Below are 16,648 nucleotides of genomic sequence, written 5' to 3'. Positions count from 1 at the left end.
TTTTTCTCAGCCTGATCCACTGAATTAGGCTCATCATACAGCAATCCGAGCGCCAGGAAAAACGCATCGACACTACTCAATGCAGGGTCTCCTGGCGCAAGAGAAAATGCCCAGTCTTGAGGGTCGCCGCGCAAAAAAGAAATAATAATCAAAACCTGTTGAATAGGATTACCAGAAGAATGAGGTTTCAAGGCCAGAAATAGCTTACAATTATTTTTGAAACTTAGAAACTTAGTTCTATCTCCAAAAAACAAATCAGGAATAGGAATTCTTGGTTCTAACATAGATTTCTGATCAATAGTATCTTGAATTTTTTGTACATTTATAACGAGATTATCCATTGAAGAGCACAGACCCTGAATATCCATGTCCACACCTGTGTCCAGAATCACCCAAATGTCTAGGGGAAAAAAAAAAAAGTGAACACAGAGCAGAAAAAAAAAAAAAAAATGATGTCAGAACTTTTTCTTTCCCTCTATTGAGAATCATTAGGTGGCTCCTTGTACTGTTATGTTTGCTAATGACAGGTGTTATGAAGGCAATCCAGAAACACAGTGTGCTTAGCGATCAGAGCGCACACAGTGATCAGACAAATACCCAAAAATACAAGAACGAGCTCTGAGACGTGGAAACTCTGTAGACTGCACACCTGATCCTATCCTAAACACAACTAAAAGCGGCTGTGGATTGCGCCTAACAACTACCTAGGCAACTCGGCACAGCCTAAGAAACTAGCTAGCCTGAAGATAGAAAAATAGGCCTGACTTGCCCCAGAGAAATTCCCCAAAGGAAAAGGCAGCCCCCCACATATAATGACTGTGAGTAAGATGAAAAGACAAAACGTAGGGATGAAATAGATTCAGCAAAGTGGGGCCCGATATTCTAGGAGAGAGCGAGGACAGTAAAGCGAACTTTGCAGTCTACAAAAAACCCTAAAGCAAAACCACGCAAAGGGGGCAAAAAAAAACCCACCGTGCCGAACTAACGGCACGGCGGTACACCCTTTGCGTCTCAGAGCTTCCAGCAAAACAAAAGACAAGCTGGACAGAAAAAAAGCAACAAAAAAGCAAAAAGCACTTAGCTATACAGAGCAGCAGGTCACAGGAACAATCAGGAGAAGCTCAGATCCAACACTGAAACATTGACAAGGAGCAAGGATAGCAGCATCAGGCGGAGTTAAGTAATGAAGCAGCTAACGAGCTCACCAGAACACCTGAGGGAGAAAGCTCAGAAGCTGCAGTACCACTTGTGACCACAGGAGTGAATTCAGCCACAGAATTCACAACACACCACATAGTGACCGAATAATACCACGTACAAGGAACAAATACCATCACACCATTACCAGAGCACCTATTACCACTACATAGTGACTGAATAATACCACATACATGAAACAAATACCGCCACACCATGACCATACCACATACAGTACAGACCAAAAGTTTGGACACACCTTCTCATTTAAATATTTTTCTGTATTTTCATGAATATGAAAATTGTACATTCACACTGAAGGCATCAAAACTATGCATTAACACATGTGGAGTTATATACTTAACAAAAAAGTGTGAAACAACTGAAATTATGTCTTATATTCTAGGTTCTTCAAAGTAACCACCTTTTGCTTTGATGACTGCTTTGCACACTCTTGGCATTCTCTTGATGAGCTTCAAGAGGTAAGTCACCGGGAATTCTTTTTGCTTCTCAGGTGTGCTTTGTCAGGTTTAATAAGTGGGATTTCTTGCTTTATAAATGGTGTTGGGACCATCAGTTGTGTTGTGCAGAAGTCTGGTGGATACACAGCTGATAGTCCTTTGGAATAGACTGTTAGAATTTGTATTATGGCACAAAAAAAGCAGCTAAGTAAAGAAAAACGAGTGGCCATCATTACTTTAAGAAATGAAGGTCAGTCAGTCCGAAAAATTGGGAAAAACTTTGAAAGTGTCCCCAAGTGCAGTGGCAAAAACCATCAAGTGCTTCAAAGAAACTGGCTCACATGAGGACCGCCCCAGGAAAGGAAGACCAAGAGTCACCTCTGCTTCTGAGGATAAGTTTATCTGAGTCACCAGCCTCAGAAATAGCAGCTTAACAGCAGCTCAGATTAGAGACCAGGTCAATGCCACACAGAGTTCTAGCAGCAGACACATCTCTACAACAACTGTTAAGAGGAGACTTTGTGCAGCAGGCCTTCATGGTAAAATAGCTACTAGGAAACCACTGCTAAGGACAGGCAACAAGCAGAAGAGACTTGTTTGAGCTAAAGAACACAAAGAATGGACATTAGACCAGTGGAAATTTGTGCTTTGGTCTGATGAGTCCAAATTTGAGATCTTTGGTTCCAACCACCATGTCTTTGTGCGATGCAGAAAAGGTGAACGGATGGACTCTACATGCCTGGTTCCCACCGTGAAGCATGGAGGAGGAGGAGGTGTGATGGTGTGGAGGTGCTTTGCTCGTGACACTCTTGGGGATTTATTCAAAATTGAAGGCATACTGAACCAGCATGGCTACCACAGCATCTTGCAGCGGCATGCTATTCTATCCGGTTTGCATTTAGTTGGACCATCATTTATTTTTAACAGGACAATGACCCCAAACACCTCCAGGCTGTGTAAGGGCTACTTGACCAAGAAGGAGAGTGATGGGATGCTGCGCCAGATGACCTGGCCACCACAGTCACCAGACCTGAACCCAATCGAGATGGTTTGGGGTGAGCTGGACCGCAGAGTGAAGGCAAAAGGGCCAACAAGTGCTAAGCATCTCTGGGAACTCCTTCAAGTTGGAAGACCATTCCCAGTGACTACCTCTTGAAGCTCATCAAGAGAATGCCAAGAGTGTGCAAAGCAGTCATCAAAGCAAAAGGTGGCTTCATAATACTGTAAGAAGGACTACGGTGAGTGCATTAAACCGTATGGAGGGGTATGGGAGGTGCATTATACTGTATAGAGGACTATGGGGTGTGCACTATACTGTAAGGAGGACTTTGGGAAGTGCATTATACTATATGGATGACTATGGGGCTTATACTATATGGAGGACTATGGGGTGCATTATACTATATGGAGGACTATGGGTGGTGAATTATACTATACGTACAGTGTGAAGGTTTGTGTGGTAGTTCATCTTACTGTGTGGAAGGTTGTGTGGAAGCCATTATACTGTTTTGAGGGCTAATGGGGGCCATTTTACAGTATGGTGAAGTATGGGGCCATTACACTGTATGTAGGCTTATTATTATGCATGGAGAGCTGTATGGAGGTCACAGTTGGGCGATCATACTGTGTTGGGATCACCATACTTTGCTAGGGGAGATGTTGTTGGGTACATACTCTCCTGTAGAGTGTAAGATCTCATGGTCACCAGGGTCCTCTCTCTCTTTTTCCTGTAGAGTGTAAGCTTTTATGATCAGCAAGGTCCTTGCTCTCTCCTGTAAAGTGTAAGCTCTTATGGTCAGCTGGGTTCTCTATCTCGCCCCTCACTGAGCAATTACAAGCTTTAAGGTACCATCACACTCAGCGACGCTGCAGCGATATAGACAACGAGCCGATCGCTGGAGCGTCGCTGTTTAGGTCGCTGTAGAGACGTCAAACACAGCAACTCCAGAACGATGCAGGAGCGATCCAGTGACGTAACGGCGACTCACTTCTTGTTCTCGCTAGTTGTTAGCTCCATGTAAAACGTTGCTGGCGTCGTTGGTTTTGATGTCAAACATGACGATACACGCCGACCTGATGACGAAATAAAGTTCTGGGCTTCTAGCTTCGACCAGCGATATAACAGCGGGATCGAGATCGCTGCTGCGTGTCAAACACAATGAGATTGCTATCCAGGACGCTGCAACATCACGGATTGTTGTCGTTCTCGTTGCAAAGTTGCTGAGTGTGACGGTAGCTTAACAGTATTGAGATTTGTGCTAATTTTGCTAATTTATTCAAGTCCTCTTTTTCTCTGAAGAGGCAATTTGCATGCTAATTTATTGGAATTTTTAGAGAAAATTTGGCAAAGTCAGTGAATTCAAATTTTAAAAGATACACTCATCTCTACTTAACATTTAACATAACCAAAACCATTGAATTGGTAGTTTGTTGTCATCTACACTTTTCTGCATTGGGATATACAGTGGGTACGGAAAGTATTCAGACCCCTTTAAATTTTTCACTCTTTATTTTTCATTGCAGCCATATGTTAAATTAAAAAAAGTTCATTTTTTCTCATTAATCAATCTGCACCACATCTTGACTGAAAAAAAAACAGAAATGTAGAAATTTTTCCAAATTTCTTAAATAAGAAAAACAAATATCACATGGTCATAAGTATTCAGACCCTTTGCTCGGTATTGAGTAGAGGCACCTTTTGAGCTTGCACAGCCATGAGTCTTCTTGGGAATGATGCAACAAGTTTTTCACACCTGGATTTGGGGATCCTTTGCCATTCTTCCTTGCAGACCCTCTCCAGTTCCGTCAGGTTGCATGGTGAACGTTGGTGGACAGCCATTTTCTGTTCTCTCCAGAGATGATCAATTGGGTTTTGGTCAGGGCTCTGGCTGGGCCAGTCAAGAATGGTCACAGAGTTGTTCTGAAGCCACTCCTTTGTTATTTTAGCTGTGTGCTTAGGGTCATTGTCTTGTTGGAAGGTGAATCTTTGGCCAAGTCTGAGATCCAGAGCACTCTGGAAGAGGTTTTCATCCAGGATATCTTTGTACTTGGATGCATTCATGTTTCCTTCAAAGACAACCAGTCGTCCTGTCCCTGCAGATGAAAAACACCCCCATAGCATGATGCTGCCACCATCTTGTTTCACTGTTGGGATTGTATTGGGCAGGGGATTGTATTGGGCAGGTGGAGAAGTGCCTGTTTTTCTGCTAAGAGTTATCACCAAAAAGGTCTATCTTCATCTCATTAGACCAGACAATCTTATTTCTAATAGTCTGGGAGTCCTTCATGTGTTTGTTAACAAACTCTATGTGGGCTTTCATAAGTCTTGCACTGAGGAGAGGCTTTGTTGGGCCATTCTGCCACAAATGCCTGACCGGTGGAGGGCTGCAGAGATGGTTGACTTTGTGGAACTTTCTCCCATCTCCCTACTGCATCTCTGGAGCTCAGCCACAGTGATCTTGGGGTTCTTTTTTACCTCTCTCACCAAGACCCTTCTCCCACGATTGCTCAGTTTGGCTGAACGGCCGGTCTAGGAAGACTTCTGGTGGTCCCAAACTTCTTCCATTTAAGGATTATGGAGGCCACTGTGCTCTTAAAAGCCTTGAATACTGCAGAAATTCTTTTGTAACCTTGACCATATGGGTGCCTTGCCACAATTCTCATGTCCTATCAGTTTAATTAAACACAGCTGGACTCCAATGAAGGAATAGAACCATCTCAAGGAGGATCACAAGGAAATGGAGAGCATGTGACTTAAATATGAGTGTCTGAGCAAAGGGTCTAAATACTTATGACCATGTGATATTTCAGTTTTTCTTTTTTAATAAATATGCAAAAAATTCTACATTTGTTTTTTTCAGTCAAGATGGGTTGCAGAGTGTACCTTAATGAGGAAAAAAAGGAACTTTTTTGAATTTATCAAATGGCTGCAATGAAACAAAGAGTGAAAAAATTAATGGGGTCTGAATACTTTCCGTACCCACTGTATATTGCCGTTTTGTGATATCTTGGACATTGCAACATTACAATCTGCACACGTCATCAGCTATAATGTCTATTATGGTAATTTTGAAGGAGCACAAGTAAGTGTACAGTCAGCTTTTGAAATTGATATTTAAGAAGCAGGAAGTATCACAATGACTTTGACAAGAACCTAGTTTGATGGCGATACAACTGGGTCAGAGGAACTCCAAAACGGCAGGTTGTGTTTAGTATTTCCCGCTTAGTACCTGCCAAATGTGGTCCAGAAACTACGACCAATGAAGCTGCAAATAACGATCCACAGGCCTGAGATCCTAGTACTTATATTAGGCCCTGCGACCCCGCTCAAACAGGACCTATCATGAAAAATGACACCTCATTTTTTATTTTAAACATATGACAGATAATATTTCTGGCCTCAGGTAGGCTCCTGAAATCATTGCACATGTGCAGTTAATTTTTGGGCCTGCTTGCAGCCAGAAGCTCTGGCCTAGAGTGAACACCAGGTTGGCAATGTGATGTGGGCAGAGAGGTGAAGGACTGGGTATCGGCAAGGAACAGAGGGACGGCCGGAGTGGTGAGGTAAGTATGAGGTTTTTTTTATATTTTTACATCTTATACTTATTAGGCTGTGAGGTCTAGAAAGTCCACAGAGCAGAATAGGGAACATTCAACTCACAGAGAATCAAATGTGTGATTTGGCAAATTCAAATTTTGTCAGGTCCGCAAATCTCCAATCAAAATATAAGTTAAGATATTAGTAAAGTTTTAGTAAGTTAAGTTATTCAATAGACTGTATTGTTTACTCCATCTACCCATGAAAGCAAACCCATAAATATCTATGCATATAGAAATAAAATGTCTGCTCATCTGTATTAATGCATTGCACACACATAGTTTTACTTATAGGTGCAACTTATGGTCACCAGGATGAACACAAGTGATGTTTTTAGTGTAGGAAATAACAAATTGACCATGTCCGTAGTCTTGCACTCCATCGGTGAGCCACACATTTCCATACTTGTTGTCATTACTGTTGGTGTATGGGAATGTTTAGGCCACACTCACGTACCACCGAGAAGGCCCCTACTCAGCTGGGTCCATTAACTCTGATCGCTCTGTCTTTTACCGTTTGTCAAAGTGGGAGCCTTCTGTGCTCCATTTGTAATAAACAGTGGTCAAACAAGGGAACAGCTATAATTCTATATAGAACTCCCATCGATCTAGAAACTGTGCATAGATGGTGACGTCTTCTTACCGCAATACATCTTGACTCTAATTAAAAAAACCAACAAGTTCCCTTTGTAATTATTTGTGGGTTAGTTGTCAGATTGTGTAATAAATTTCCTTTAACTTTCCTCACTTGCCACGCCGTGCCAGACATGGTATCAGGCAGATTCTGCACCTCAGCAATCTGAAGCTCCTGAGGATGGCCACTGGACACAGGAGAAGGAAAAAGATCAGGAATACATGTAGAGAAGAAGACCGGGCTGTGGGTGCTGACAAGGCACTGGGTTTGGAACTGCTGGGGCCAGGCCTACTGTTGCAAGGGGGAAGGAGATGGGGAACTGAGCAGACCCTTGACCTGTGTAGAAGGGGCGTAGTGAGACAGGGCAGGATAAGAAGGTCAGTGCAGGGAAAAGAGCAGGCTTTCCTGCCAGAGAGAGGTGTCAGTGAGGACCGGCGCTGAGCCGTGAGAAAAGATAGGCCGCTCTGCAGAGATAAAGGTTGGGTACAGCAAGGACTCTTAGACTTTGTCGAGCGTGTGGAGGAGCGCACGCCGAGTAGAGGATTGCCGTGGACTACTCTTGGCTGCGCAGCAGCATAACATACTAGAGGCTCAGTGGGTTAGACTGGTGACTGCCCGCTGCCACCAGAAGGAGACCGACTTGTTAGGTAGGGAAGCTGGAAGAACTCAGCACCGGCCTCAGCCGGCAGCCAGCCACCCAACCCAGGAGAAGAGACAGGCACCCAAGTCACGCTAAGTGAAATTGATAAATAACCTGCTACCTTGAGTTGTTCTTCCCCTTTCTATCCCTCGGCATCCACCTGATTTATTCCCTGTTGCTCCCTGCTAGGAGGTCTATCCCTGTAACAATTAAATCAGTAATTGTTTTCCCCTGTTAACCCTTGCTCTGTGTCTCGCTGCATCCAACTACCTGTGTTACATACACAGTATCTTTTTAGATTTTGTTTTTATTTGGGGGTTGGGGTGATGGAGAATATATATTTCATATGGGTACAGGTAGAAGAGTTTAGGTATAGGGTATAGCTGAGGTTAACCTTCTTTGTTTTTCTTATTTTTTGTTGACTTTCTTTTTTATGTTATAACATTTTCTCAGCACTCTATTCTTCCTCTTCTGCAGTAGGTCAACGGTTGGTATCATGAGTTGCTCTTCTGGGCTTTATGAGGACTTTGGTATATAACAACTCTCCATTAGCAGCAGTTTTAGTCATAATCACTGCTTGGAGAAGTCACGTTGTTCACCATGTACATAGCCTTCAGAATAAAATGCAGACCATGAGCAGGATCATTTTGTGCATTTGTAATGCGCTCTACAGAGAAAAAGAGTACAATTACTATAAAAAGTGAATATACTTAATACACATAGATAACACAAGTGCAAACCTGCTAGGCCATATTGTAGGAAAGGCTCAATGAATAAATGCCTCAGAGCTTTGGAGATTGTACCAACTATAAGACCTAAAGTATCTCCACCACCCAGGCTGACTTTTCTTATTCATCGACCCAGTAATTTCCAGTTGCCCCCTGCCAGCTACTATTTACATGTACGGTAGTTTATCCACTTCTGATCACCCACATTTATAAAAAAAAAGTATTTTTGAAGATTTTTCAAGAATTGTGTTCAGTTTAGAATATAAAGATATACATGTGTATGTTTCTCTTGTCTGGAAGATCTGAAAGGTGCAGTAACTTCAATCCACCCATAACAACCGATGACTCCTTTCAAAATGTCATATTTTTTGCTAAATGATTGTGATGTAATACTTACCTGTGGAGTCACAGAAATTTTCAGATCTCTCAATCCTGGAATATCAATCCTCATCCTGATAGATATGGATACAATGGGCACATGTTGCGCTCAGTGTTTTACTTCAAGTTATTTGTATGGAACCAGGAACCTAAAGATGAGAAATGAAGAATCAAAATTGATGAAATCTGCTGCTCCATAAAACACAGTGGAAACTGCAGTGCCTTTGAGGACACTACAAAAAGCGTCTACTGGTCCTAAAGATTTCCTAAAGCACCAGGTCCTGGGGTGACCGCTACCTCTACACCTATATAACTGTGCATTTACATAGAGGGAAAGTAAAGGTTATTGATAGTTTATTTATATGAAAGTTACAGATAGCAGAACATGGATGAGGATATAAAACTCGGGGGATTGTTTTTTACCTTCTTATCAAAGATGGTGCGGTTCCATAACTTGAAAAGTCAATTGACCAGATTGTGTTTAGTCTTCTGGAAATCCACAATGTAAGAGGTGGACGATGTAATATCTTTTAAGAAGCAGCCATGGATGTTACACAAGGTCTGCAAATAATGGAAGATCATATAGTAAGCCTGGGATAATGTCTCAGAACACATAGAACATGTGCGGGTGCAGGACGTGTGCAGCATGAATTGGGCTAATGGCTGAGGGTGTTGTATCAGCAAATTTCATAGCTATGGCCTTGATACTTAATATAAAAGTTTTTGTTAAAAATATAGAACTTTATATAACTTACTGCTCCTTTGCGGTGGATCTTTTTGTGACTAGCACGGAAGGAGCCAGCCATAGTAGGCGGAAGTATTGCCTGGCACTGGAGCCGGGACAGGTAACACATGCATATGTGTTTTTCGCATATCCTCTGCTCGGAGAAGGCACATTTCCTCCACATCTATAACCTTCAGGAACACACGCAGGCCTGCAGCATAATCTTTATAAGAGTTTCATCCTTGATGATGTTCTGTGAATGTGGATAATCGGAATAACTTGTTAGTAATACATTTGTTTTATATATTAACCCCTTCATCCCCAAGGGTGGTTTGCACGTTATGGACCAGGCCAATTTTTACAATTCTGACCACTGTCCCTTTATGAGGTTATAACTCTGGAACGCTTCAACGGATCCCGGTGATTCTGACATTGTTTTCTTGTGACATATTGTTCTTCATGATAGTGGTAACATTTCTTTGATATTACCTGCGTTTATTTGTGAAAATAATGGAAATTTGGCGAAAATTTTGAAAATTTTGCAAATTTCCAACTTTGAATTTTTATGCAATTAAATCACAGAGATATGTCACACAAAATACTTAATAAGTAACATTTCCCACATGTCTACTTTACATCAGCACAATTTTGGAACCAAAATTTTTTTTTGTTAGGGCGTTATAAGGGTTAAAAGTTGACCAGCAATTTCTCATTTTTCTAACACCATTTTATTTTAGGGACCACATCTCATTTGAAGTCATTTTGAGGGGTCTATATGATAGAAAATACCCAAGTGTGACACCATTCTAAAATCTGCACTCCTCAAGGTGCTCAAAACCACATTCAATAAGTTTATTAACCCTTCAGGTGTTTCACAGGAATTTTTGAAATGTTTAAATAAAAATGAACATTTAACTTTTTTTCACAAAAAATTTAATTCAGCTCCAATTTGTTTTATTTTACCAAGGGTAACAGGAGAAAATGGACCCCAAACATTGTTGTACAATTTGTCCTGAGTACACCGATACCCCACATGTGGGGGTAAACCACTGTTTGGGCGCATGACAGAGATCGGAAGCGAAGGAGCGCCATTTGATTTTTCAATGCAAAATTGACTGGAATTCAGATGGGACGCCATGTTGCGTTTGGAGAGCCACTGATGTGCCTAAACATTGAAACCCCCCACAAGTGACACCATTTTGGAAAGTACACCCCCTAAGGAACTTATCTAGAGGTGTGGTGAGCACTTTGACCCACCAAGTGCTTCACAGAAGTTTATAATGCAGAACCGTAAAAATAAAAAATCATATTTTTTCACAAAAATGATCTTTTCGCCCCCAATTTTTTATTTTCCCAAGGGTAAGAGAAAAAATTGGACCCCAAAAGTTGTTGTACAATTTGTTCTGAGTACGCTGATACCCCATATGTGGGGGTATACCACTGTTTGGGCGCATGGGAGAGCTCGGAAGGGAAGGAGCGCCATTTGACTTTTCAATGCAAAATTGACTGGAATTGAGATGGGACGCCATGTTGCGTTTGGAGAGCCACTGATGTGCCTAAACATTGAAACCCCCCACAACTGACACCATTTTGGAAAGTAGACCCCCTAAGGAACTTATCTACATGTGTTTTGAGCGCTTTGACCCAGCAAGGGCTTCACAGAAGTTTATAATGCAGAGTCGTAAAAATAAAACAACATTTTTTTCCCACAAAAATTATTTTTTTAGCCCCCAGTTTTGTATTTTCCCGAAGGTAATAGGAGAAATTGGACACCAAAAGTTGTTGTCCAAATTGTCCTGAGTGCGCTGATACCCCATATGTGGGGGGAAACCACCGTTTGGACGCATGGGAGGGCTCAGAAGGGAAGGAGCGCCATTTGGAATGCAGACTTAGATGGAATGGTCTGCAGGTGTCACATTGTGTTTGCAGAGCCCCTAATGTACCTAAACAGTAGAAACCCCCCACAAGTGACACCATTTTGGAAAGTAGACCCCCTAAGGAACTCATCTAGATGTGTTGTGAGAGCTTTGAACCCCCAAGTGCTTCACTACAGTTTGTAACGCAGAGCCGTGAAAATAAAAAAAAAACTTTCCTCAAAAAATTATATTTTAGCCCCCAGTTTTGTATTTTCCCGAGGGTAAGATGAGAAATTCGACCCCAAAAGTTGTTGTCCAATTTGTCCTGAGTACGCTGATACCCCATATGTGGGGGGAACCACCGTTTGGGCGCCGCATGGGAGGGATCGGAAGGGAAGGAGCGCCATTTGGAATGCAGACTTAGATGGAATGGTCTGCAGGCGTCACATTGCGTTTGCAGAGCCCCTAATGTACCTAAACAGTAGAAACCCCCCACAAGTGACACCATTTTGGAAACTAGACCCCCTAAGGAACTCATCTAGATGTGATGTGAGAGCTTTGAACCACCAAGTGTTTCACTACAGTTTATAACGCTGAGCCACGCAAATAAAAAATATTTTTTTTTCCACAAAAATTATTTTTTAGCCCCCAGTTTTGTATTTTTCCAAGGGTAACAGGAGAAAGTGGACCCTAAATATTGTTGTCCAATTTGTTCTGAGTATGCTGATACCCGATATGTGGGGGGAACCACCGTTTGAGCGCATGGCAGAGCTCGGAAGGGAAGGAGCATCAATTGGAATGCAGACTTAGATGGATTGGTCTGCAGGCGTAACATTGCGTTTGCAGAGCCCCATATGTACCTAAACAGTAGAAACCCCCCACAAGTGACCCCATATTCGAAACTAGACCCCCCAAGGAACTTATCTAGATGTGTTGTGAGAACTTTGAACCCCCAAGTGTTTCACTACAGTTTATAACGCAGAGCCGAGAAAATAAAAAATCCTTTTTTTCCCACAAAAATTATTTTTTAGCCCCCAGTTTTGTATTTTCCCAAGGGTAACAGGAGAAATTGGACCCCAAAAGTTGTTGTCCAATTTGTCCTGAGTATGCTGATACCCCATATGTTTGGGTAAACCCCTGTTTGGGCACACAGGAGAGCTCGGAAGGGAAGGAGCACTGTTTTACTTTTTCAACGCAGAATTGGCTGGAATTGAGATCGGACGCCATGTCGCATTTGGAGAGCCCCTGATGTGCCTAAACAGTAGAAACCCCCCAATTATAACTGAAACCCTAATCCAAACACACCCCTAACCCTAATCCCAACGGTAACCCTAACCACACCCCTAACCCCGACACACCCCTAACTCTAATCCAAACCCTAATCCAAACCGTAAATGTAATCCAAACCCTAACCCTAACTTTAGCCCCAACTCAAACCCTAACTTTAGCCCCAACCCTAACTGTAGCCTTAAGCCTAGCCCCAACCCTAACCCTAACCCTAGCCCCAACCCTAACCCTAGCCACAACCCTAACCTTAGCCCTAGCCCTAGCCCTAACCCTAACCCTAACCCTAGCCCTAATGGGAAAATGGAAATAAATACATTTTTTAAATTTTTTAATTTTTCCTTAACTAAGGGGGTGATGAAGGTAGGTTTGATTTACTTTTATAGCGGGTTTTTTAGCGGATTTTTATGATTGGCAGCCGTCACACACTAAAAGACGCTTTTTATTGCAAAAAATATTTTTTGCGTTACCACATTTTGAGAGCTATAATTTTTCCATGTTTTGGTCCACAGAGTCATGTGAGATCTTGTTTTTTGCGGGACAAGTTGACGTTTTTATTGGTAACATTTTCGGACACGTGACATGTTTTCATCGCTTTTTATTCCGACTTTTGTGAGGCAGAATGACCAAAAACCAGCTATACATGAATTTCTTTTGGGGGAGACGTTTATACCGTTCCGCATTTGGTAAAATTGATAAAGCAGTTTTATTCTTCAGGTCAGTACGATTACAGCGATACCTCATTTATATCATTTTTTTATGTTTTGGCGCTTTTATACGATAAAAACTATTTTATAGAAAAAATAATTATTTTTGCATCACTTTATTCTGAGGACTATAACTCTTTTATTTTTTTGCTGATGATGGTGTATGGCAGCTTGTTTTTTGCGGGACAAGATGACGCTTTCAGCGGTACCATGGTTATTTATATTTGTTTTTTTGATCGCGTGTTATTCCACTTTTTGTTCGGCGGTATGATAATAAAGCGTTGTTTTTTGCCTCGTTTTTTTTTTTTTTTTCCCTTACGGTGTTTACTGAAGGGGTTAACTAGTGGGACAGTTTTATAGGTCGGGCCGTTACGGACGCGGCGATACTAAATATGTGTACTTTTATTGTTTTGCTTTTTTATTTAAATAAAGAAATGAATTTATTTGAATAATATTTTTTTTTCTTTCATTATTTGGGAATATTTTTTTTTTATTTTTTTTTACACATGTGGAATTTTTTTTTAAACTTTTTTACTTTGCTCCAGGGGGGGACATCACAGATCGGTGATCTGACAGTTTGCACAGCACTCTGTCAGATCACCGATCTGAGAGCAGTGCAGGCTGCTTCACAGTGCCCCCTCCCTGCGCGATGCTTCCCTATACCGCCGGCACATCGCGATCGTGTTTGATCGCGGTGTGTCGGGAGTTAATGTGCCGGGAGCGGTCCGTGACCGCTCCTGGCACATAGTGCCGGATGTCAGCTGCGATAGGCAGCTGACACCCGGCCGCGATCGGCCGCGCTCCCCCCGTGAGCGCGGCTGATCGCTATGACGTACTATCCCATCGAGGGTCAGATAGGCCCAGGGCACCTCGACGGGATAGTATGTCTAAGGTCAGAAAGGGGTTAAGGAAATTATTACTTTATAGATATAATCATGTTAATACTTCAATCTGAAATAAATAATTACAGAATCAAATATGAAAGCTGTTTATTTCCTTTTCTCAGTCCTTATTTAATTTAATACTGTTTTATAATCATCTTAATCTGCCATCCTTTCTAATGCTGTGAGTAGTTAAAACGTTGTTTCTGTAGGATATGTGTTTCTTTACATTTACTGGACACCGACTAATGTATAAATGTTGTGTACGCTGCTACAATGAACATATAAAGAACATATACACTTACATTTGGTAATGGAAGCAATAAATTGCTTCTGTTTGACAGTACAGCCTGGATTTTGTTTCTGCAGGTTTTGTTGGATTTTTCCAGATTCTGGTCTTATATCTGGAAAATTGGTCTCCTTGAGATGTGGATGGAGGATGATCTAAGGAGACAGATGGTCTTAATCTTAAACTGTGTTTTGCATTGTAAGTTTCCCTCCACATTTACGGCAAAATGTTCTCTGTTCACTGATCTTCGTGAAACGGCCGACTCTAAGGAGACAGAAAGAACATGGATTGCAGTCAAGAAAGGATAGAAATATCAGTTACTGGAGGAGGGGGAATGATTATTCATGGAAAATTAGATCTCAGTCTTCTGTGATCTCCTGGTAGCAGAATATAAATTGCATTAATGTAGACTCTTTAGAATTATATAAGAATAAAATATCTCCTTACCTGTATCCACACCCTGCACACACATAGTTGTATCGGTAATTAATGTCATAATCATGATACATTCTCACAGGTGGCAATTCGGGGTGAACATGTATGACCTTTTCTGTGTAAGATGTCCAGAGTGGCCCATGTCCATCATTTTGCACTCCTTCAATGTGCCAGCAGGCCACATGGCACAATTCATGTGCCAGTGCATCTCTAAGGCGCTCTAAAGATAGAAAATATATAATTACTATAAGTTAAGAAGATATTTTACATCACAATTGCCAACCTTCTAGACCATATTATATGAGAGGTTCAAGAGACATTTGCCCTGGAGCTTTGGAGGTATAGGACCTGAAGGATCTCCATTACTCAGGCTGACTCTTCTGATTAATCGTCCCAGTAATTTCTAGTTGCATCCGTGGCAGTTACTATCTATGTGTATTTTATCCATCCACTGTTTACCTCCAGATCCCTCACTATTAAGAAAAAAGGGGTCCCACAAGGTTTTTCAATGATCACAACTAATGAACAACATATAGCCATGCATGTGTGTGTTTCTCTTGTTTGGAAGCTATGAAAATTGCAGTAACTTCATTCCTGCCTTAACCCCTTCAAGTCGCCGCCCTTTTTCATTTTTCCGTTTTCGTTTTTCACTTCCCTCCTTCCCTGAGCCATAACTTTTTTAATTTTCTGTCAATATGGTCATGTGAGGGCTTATTTTTTGCGGGACAAGTTGTACTTTTGAACGACACCATTGGTTTTACCATGTCTTTTACTAGAAAACGGGAAAAAAATTCCAAGTGCGGTGAAATTGCAAAAAAAGTGCAATCCCACACTTGTTTTTTGTTTGGCTTTTTTGCTAGTTTCACTAAATGCTAAAACTAACCTGCTATTATGATTCTCTAGGTCATTACGAGTTCATAGACACCTAACATGATTAGGTTATTTTTTATCTAAGTGGTGAAAAAAAATTCCAAACTTTGCTAAAAAAAAAAAAAAAAAAAAAAAAAAGTGCAATTTTCCGATCCCCGTAGCGTCTCCATTTTTCGTGATCTGGGGTCGGGTGAGGGCTTATTTTTTGCGTGCCGAGCTGATATTTTTAATGATACCATTTTGGCGCAGATATGTTCTTTTGATCGCCCGTTATTGCATTTTAATGCAATGTCGCGGCGACCAAAAAAACGTAATTCGGGCGTTTGGGATTTTTTTCTCGCTACGCCGTTTAGCAATCAGGTTAATGCTTTTTTTTAATTGATAGATCGGGCGATTCTGAACACGGCGATACCAAATATGTGTATGTTTGATTTTTTTTTTTTATTGTTTTATTTAGGATGGGTCGAAAGGGGGGTGATTTAAACTTTAATATTTTTTATATTTTTTTCATATTTTTAAAAACATTTTTTTTTACTTGTGCCATGCTTCAATAGCCTCCATGGGAGGCTAGAAGCTGGCATAGCCTGATCGGCTCTGCTACATAGCAGCGATCATCAGATCGCTGCTATGTAGCTGAAATGCAGGTGTGCTGTGAGCGCCGACCACAGGGGGGCGCTCACAGCAGGCCTGCATCAGTAACCATAGAGGTCTCAAGGACCTCTATGGTTACCTTCCTGATGCATCGCCGACCCCCGATCATGTGACGGGGGTCGGCGATGACATTTCCGGCCGCCCGGCCGGATGCGGTAGTTAAATGCCGCTGTCTGTGTTTGACAGCGGCATTTAACAGGTTAATAGCGGCGGGTGAATAGCGACTTCACCCGCCGCTATTGCGCGCACATGTCAGCTGTACAAAACAGCTGACATGTCGCGACTTTGATGTGGGCTCACCGCCGGAGCCCACATCA

This window comes from Ranitomeya imitator, chromosome 4, assembly GCF_032444005.1.
Source record: "Ranitomeya imitator isolate aRanImi1 chromosome 4, aRanImi1.pri, whole genome shotgun sequence".
Classification (NCBI taxonomy): domain Eukaryota; kingdom Metazoa; phylum Chordata; class Amphibia; order Anura; family Dendrobatidae; genus Ranitomeya; species Ranitomeya imitator.
The sequence above is the reverse complement of the archived record's forward strand: the minus strand, read 5'-3'. Positions refer to the sequence as shown.